A 6,423-nucleotide genomic window follows, 5' to 3' on the forward strand; every position below is an offset into this window, starting at 1 on the left:
GTTAAGGCGACTGTAGCTACCAGCCTATCACCGAGACCAATGTCAGCTGATGACACACTCAGAACTGATAAGCAGGAGAAGCAGAGGAGTTCTACAGGGGCTCAAGACTGATTAAAGCCCTTTACAAAGGGAGGATTTTTGCAGCAAACTGTCAGACTCTTCAGACGCTGACCCCTCTATGTCTGACCACTTCAAAAAGGCAGCTGCCACTGAAGGCTCTGCCCAACTGATTTCCAAACAGACCTAAGATCCTTCACTGCTTGAACATAATAAGCAGTAAGTGCCGAGAAGTGACCCAGACGGGACTGAGGCCTCATCTCAACTGTGTGCCCACAGACTGACTTTGAGTTTGGTTTGTTAACTTCCTACCCCCTGCTCTATCTTGTTTGTTGTCTTGGGTCCTGCTTTGTGTACCCTGTGAGAAGCCAAGTTAATCACATGGCAAAATGTCACTGAGTTTGGAATCCTGAACCTGCTTTATAATTATGTTAATAATATAAATATAAATAATATAAATAATTATGTTGCTTTGCAACTGAATAAAGCCGACATTGTGGAAAGACACAACTGATGTGTGCACCTTCATGGCGTTCTAGTGACACTATGGTTGAGGTTGCATCAATGAAGATTTAAATTAACTGTGCAGAAGTTCTGCCAGACCTCCACTTTGCTTCTCCCTACAAATTCTGGGTACTTCCTTGGATATCATGAGCCTCTGATAGGATGCTATTACATGTCCTCCTTCTTAGACTCCTTCCCCAAGATCTGATTTGATTCACCAAGCATTTACTGAGCCCTTCCAATGTGCCCAGCAGTTTGGTAGCTGCTGGGGACACATAACAGCTGTGTTACGGTACTAGGTTATAGTACCTGGGTGCTAATTTTGGACTAGCATCTCTAGGATTTTGAGACTGAAGGCTTGGAAAGATGGTGTTGCCTCTAATGGAAGAGGGTACTTGGTGAGTGAGTGGGAGCTGGATCAGAATGGAAGATAATGACTCAGGGCATGAGATGATCAAGGACATCCCAGTGGAAAATGTTTATGAAGTTGTTGGAGCTGGAGGGTTGGATCTCAGGTGAGAATAGGAGCTCAAGATCTAAATGTGGAAATCTTCCACGTTAAGATGAGTCCACTGAGATGGCAGAAAATAGAACAGAAGCCCAAGGCCTGGACCTTGAGGTGCAATTCATAGTTGAGAGGTAGGAGGAAGAAGAGAATGCAGCCAAAGGAGATGAGTAAGACCAATTAGAGAAATAGGAAGAAAACCAGGAGAGCACAGCATTGTTGCAGTTGAGTGGGGGGAGAGGTTTTTGGTTTTGGTTTTGGTTTTTAAGGGACAACCAGAAAGTGTCCAAATTTTTTTTTCCAGTCGAAGTATAATTGACAGACAATATTATATTAGTTTCAGGTGTAAGAAACTGTCAAAGCTTTATAGCATGAACCCTGAGGAAAAGAAAGGATCCTATGGATGGAGGGTGTCCAGGTTTTCCCAAGACTGTCCCAGTTTTAGTCCTGAAAGTCCCACATCTCAGGAAACATGTTAGTCCTGGCCAAACAGGACAGTTGGGGTGCGCAAAGCCCTGAGTTAGGGTCTAAGTTGGGGCACCAGTGAAGAATTCAGCCACCAGTCATGTTAATACATACCCTCTAAGAGACCACATTTAAAAAATAATCAGATTCTGCATTTGCCACATCCTCTGAGCATGACCCTGGCTCGGACAGGTTAATAAACTGAACTAGTTGGATCCAGTCTTTGAAAACCTTTGAACACTTTTTGAGTTTTTTTGGCCTGGAAGCATTTCCTATCATAAAATTTAGTTATCCAAACTCTTACTTGGCTCCAGTTCTCTTTCTCTAAATTGCCTTCACTCAAGTGATTGCTTTTACTGGAAACTCAGCTGTCAAAATAAAGCTGATGGCCTTTCAGAAAAGAAAGTTACCCTAAAAACTGACATACCCGAGAGAGAGATTAAAGAAAATGAGCTCACTCCATCAGAGCTATGGATTCAATTTTGAGGAAACTGCAACAGATTTGGGGAACTACAAGGTACCTCTCTGGCAACTTCCAGAAGCTCATAGCTTTTCTGAAGACCAGATGTACTGTGTTTTGTGGGTGATTGTCTCAAAGCTCTTCTATTCGTTTCCTGTGGTGCTTGGAAATCCGGGGAAACTCTGAATGATATTCATGTTTTTTGTTTTTGTTTTTCTACTTGCTTCTGGTTCTGCCCATTTCCCTTAAGCCAGAGGCCAAAAGCTGGCAGCCTGTGGGCCAATTCAGCCTGTGAATGTGTTCTGTTTGGCCCGCAGGGTGTTTTTTTTAATTTTCAATTAGTTGCCAGCACTTAAAAAAATCAAGAGATTTCACCAAAAAAGAAAAAAATCAGGATTTCCTGCTTTTCTTGAAAAAATTAGAAGACCTGAAGACATTGGGGCTGCGTGTCCTCATGGCAATAGTCCACAGGAACTAAGGGGCAGCTGCCCCCTTGAACGGGGCATGAGCCCTTGCCTTGGCCCCATCCCCACCTGGCCTGCTACCTTCCTTTACCTACCAGGCTCATCCCAACACTCCACAGAGAATGAGGCTTCCAAAATACCTCGGTCATTAGTTCTAAACCACTTGCCTTGACCTGTTTCCTGTTCTACATCCCAACATATTCCCAAGCCTTGGATATTCTACTATCATCCACTGATTTCCTGTTTGTGGATTTGACTCATCCCCCCGGCCCAACGCCGGGCACCATTCGCCCATGTTACCTGTGCTTCCTGCCCATCCTGCCCCTGCTCCTCTCAACCGGGAAGACCCACCCATGTTCCATGCTGCTGGCAGCCATACAACCAAGCCACAGGCACCCCCCACTTGGTTTGCTCTCACTGTGGATCTGTTTCTGCTCTTATTCCTCACTTACTACCTCTCTCAAGGCCTCCCTGTTTGCTTCAACTTTGTCTCCTATTTCCATCCTTGAAATCATCCCTTGGGCTTGACTACAAAGTTCAGCTCTTCTTGTTTCATCTCTTGGTCTCTTTCTCTTAAGCATTGCTTGTGACTCTTCCTACTTACAAAATCTTTGACTTAGTCTGGCTCCAGCTCTTGAAAGTGTAGTAGTCAGCATAATGCTAGCTGCTGTAACAAGCAAATCCCAACATTTGAGGGGTGGAACATAATAAAAGTTTATTTTTCACTCCTATAACTGTCAAAAGGGAGTTTTTCTGGCCCAAAGGCAGGACCCAGCTCCTTCCAACTGTGGCTCTGCCATCCTTGAGGCCCTCGCAATCCTCCTTATCCAGCCAGTGGGTAGCAAAAAAAAAGAGAGTTGATGAGGAACCACCGCTTCTTAACTGTCTTCCCTCCTGGAAGCAACACTGGCCATGTCCACTCACATCCCATTGCTGAGAGCTAATCACGTGTCACCAGCTAAATGTCAGAAAGGTTAGGATGAGTAGTCTGTGGGTGAGGTGCCACCCTCCAGGGACAGAGTCGTGCTAGGAAAGGGAGAGCCTGAGCTGTGGGAGGGCAGTGGATGATGTCTGGCCAGCACACAGTCCAAGCAGGGGCCCAGGTGGGTAACTCCCTGGCTGAGCTGGTACTGGTCCCATTCGGTATAGGAAGGGAGGTGTGCACTTCTCTCCAGGATTATGGAACTCTCCACACCGACTGACAGATACCCAAATCAGCTAAGAAAAAAGAGTTTTTGGAGCTCTTGTAACTGGCAAGTTCAGGGGGTTAAAGTGGTCTAAAGGACAGTTGGATCCAGACACAAATATGGATGTTAGGCCCCTCTTTCTCCATTTCCATATTCTGACTAAGGCTCCTTCTCCTGCAGACTTTTTCCACATGGCAGAGAAGGCGGCCGGCAGCTACCCTTGCATCAGATCCTCCCAGTTCCATGTTCTCAAAGGCAAACCTTCTCCAGCTCCAAGCTTTAAAAACCACAGAGAAGGCTGACTGGCCTGGCAGGGGTCACAGGATTACCAGGGAGGTGATGAACTATGAGCTCCTTTCCCACCCCACCAGAGTGAAAGAGAAGCAGCTTCTTTAGGGAAGCAGGTACTGCAGAACAGAGAAAGCAATAAATACACAAACCTTTGACTGCATAGCCTCTGATTATACATCCGTGGTCAGCCCAGAGTCTGGGCCTCAGTGTACGTCCCAGGAAGCAGCCTCCTGAGACCAGAGCACTCCCTATGCACTATTTTAGTCAAAGCCATGGTTTCCATAAGACATAATAGGATCTTCATGACTTCCCATGAATTCACGTGACTTGGAAAAGGCCCATTGTTAAGTTTTTTTTACAAGACCTGAAGACCTAGTAAGTTCCATCCAGTTCCACCAAAAGAAGATATATACAAAATGAAATATCATTGGAAAATGCATGTTTTTCAGGCAGAAATTTACTTCAAATGCTGAAGGACCTCCTTTATTCATCCATCCAACAAATAATTACTAAGAAACTGCAATGTGCCCAGCTTGGAGTCAGGTGCTACTCCTGCAATGATGGCTAATTTCAAGGTCCATGGCCTCAGCAGGCATAGCGTCTCTATCTAGTACATAAAGAAATACAGTAGAGGCAAAATGTGATACCATGGCCAAGTCTGCAAGATAACATTGTTACACAAACAAACAAGTAAAGAAAAGACACCCTGAGTCCCTAGTATGGAATAAAGGGCTTCTCAAGAACGGAAGAAATTCCTAAGATGCTAAAGAAAGGAAGGTAGGAATCAGGAGGAAATTCATGATGGATGGCAAAACACTTCTGGAATGTAGGTATCACTGGTATGCTACCTGGCCAGGTTTGCTATCTGGACAAGCCACACTCTGGCTCCAAGTGCTACTTAGTTTTGGTTGGAGATTTTTTTTCCCCAAGAACACACATTTCCAATTTTTTATTGTTAAATCAGTGGCAATTGTCCTACATTTTCAGAAACTTACAATACTATTATTATACAAAGTAAAGAAAACCTATACAGTCTAGCTCTTGATTCTTTTAATAAACTTTTTATTTTGGAATTATTTTAGATTTATAGAAAAGTTGCAAAAATAATACAGAGAGTTCCCATATACCCTTCCCCCAGTTTCTCCTAATAGCACATTTGTCAAAACTAAGAAACCAACATTGGTGCATTACTAACTAAACTCTCTACTGTGATTTTGCCAGTTTTTCTACTAATACCCTTTTTCTGCTCCAGGATCCAATCCAGGATACCACATTGCATTTTGTAGCTCTTTTTTTTTTCTTTTTGATGTTTATAATCATTTAATGATTCTTACAAACACACTTTCACTGAGCTACAGGTGAGTTTCACGATGTTGGAAGCTGATGAACTACCCACCCAAGTGAGCACATGATTTACTGTTTCCAAATACCTGGATATCAACCAGATTCAGTAGAGAACAGCATGATCACTCAGCAAGAGACTACTTAGGATTCTTACTTTCCTTCCTCATTCTCCTCTTCCTCCTCCCCTTAAGGACCTTCTGCAGGGTATGGATGCTCAGGATGGGAGAAGGGGGTTGGGAGGGTCCCATCATACCAGTGCAAATGCATTTTGTAGTTCTTGATTTTTAAGGACTATTATTCTTCAGGCATGGGTCAAGGCTGCCTCTTTTCCTGCTTGCTGCCAACGCTTTAGCCATTTCATGGTTCATTAGCACCTGCTCTAGAGTGTGAGCAGGGGAAGGAAACAATTTTGAAATGCAAATCAGCCAAATGTTATTTATTGGTTGGTGGCCATTAGCTCAGTTGCTAATAAGGCCAAGGTTATTGTCAATGAGTCAGCTGGCTTTGCAATGACAGTGGAAATTTTGACCTGTGGCCATTATTTGCTCCCTCAACCCTGTCCAGCTTCTCTTAAATGCAAACTTTTTGCCACAATGGGGTAATGATGGGTGTGCATATACTATTACCTTGCTGCTTAAAGTGTGGTTCATGGACCTGCAGCGGAAGCATCACCTGAAGCTTGTTAGAAATGCGGATTCTCGGGCACCCGGGTGGCTCAGTTGGTTAAGCGACTGCCTTCGGCTCAGGTCATGATCCTGGAGTCCCAGGATCGAGTCCCGCATCAGGCTCCCTGCTCAGCAAGGAGCCTGCTTCTCCCTCTAACCCTCCCCCCTCTCATGTACTCTCTCTCTCTCTCTCATTCTCACTCTCTCAAAATAAATAAATAAATCTTAAAAAAAAAAGAAAAGAAATGCAGATTCTCAGGCCCCACCTGGGTCTAAGACTCAGAATCTGCACTTTAACAGGATCTCCAGGTGATGAAGAAGCATGGTCATTCAATAAATGTTGATTGAGAACCTACCCCATGTAAGTACTTGAATCTCAGAAGGCAAGAGAAGCATATCTCGCTATCACAGAGCATACAGCCTAGTAGGGATTCCAGACAAGCAAAATGGTAATTATAATTACAAAAGCATTTGCAGGGCA

This window comes from Eumetopias jubatus, unplaced genomic scaffold (assembly GCF_037043125.1).
Source record: "Eumetopias jubatus isolate StellerSeaLion01/CBP00866 unplaced genomic scaffold, mEumJub1_p1.0 scaffold_7, whole genome shotgun sequence".
Taxonomy (NCBI): Eukaryota; Metazoa; Chordata; class Mammalia; order Carnivora; family Otariidae; genus Eumetopias; species Eumetopias jubatus.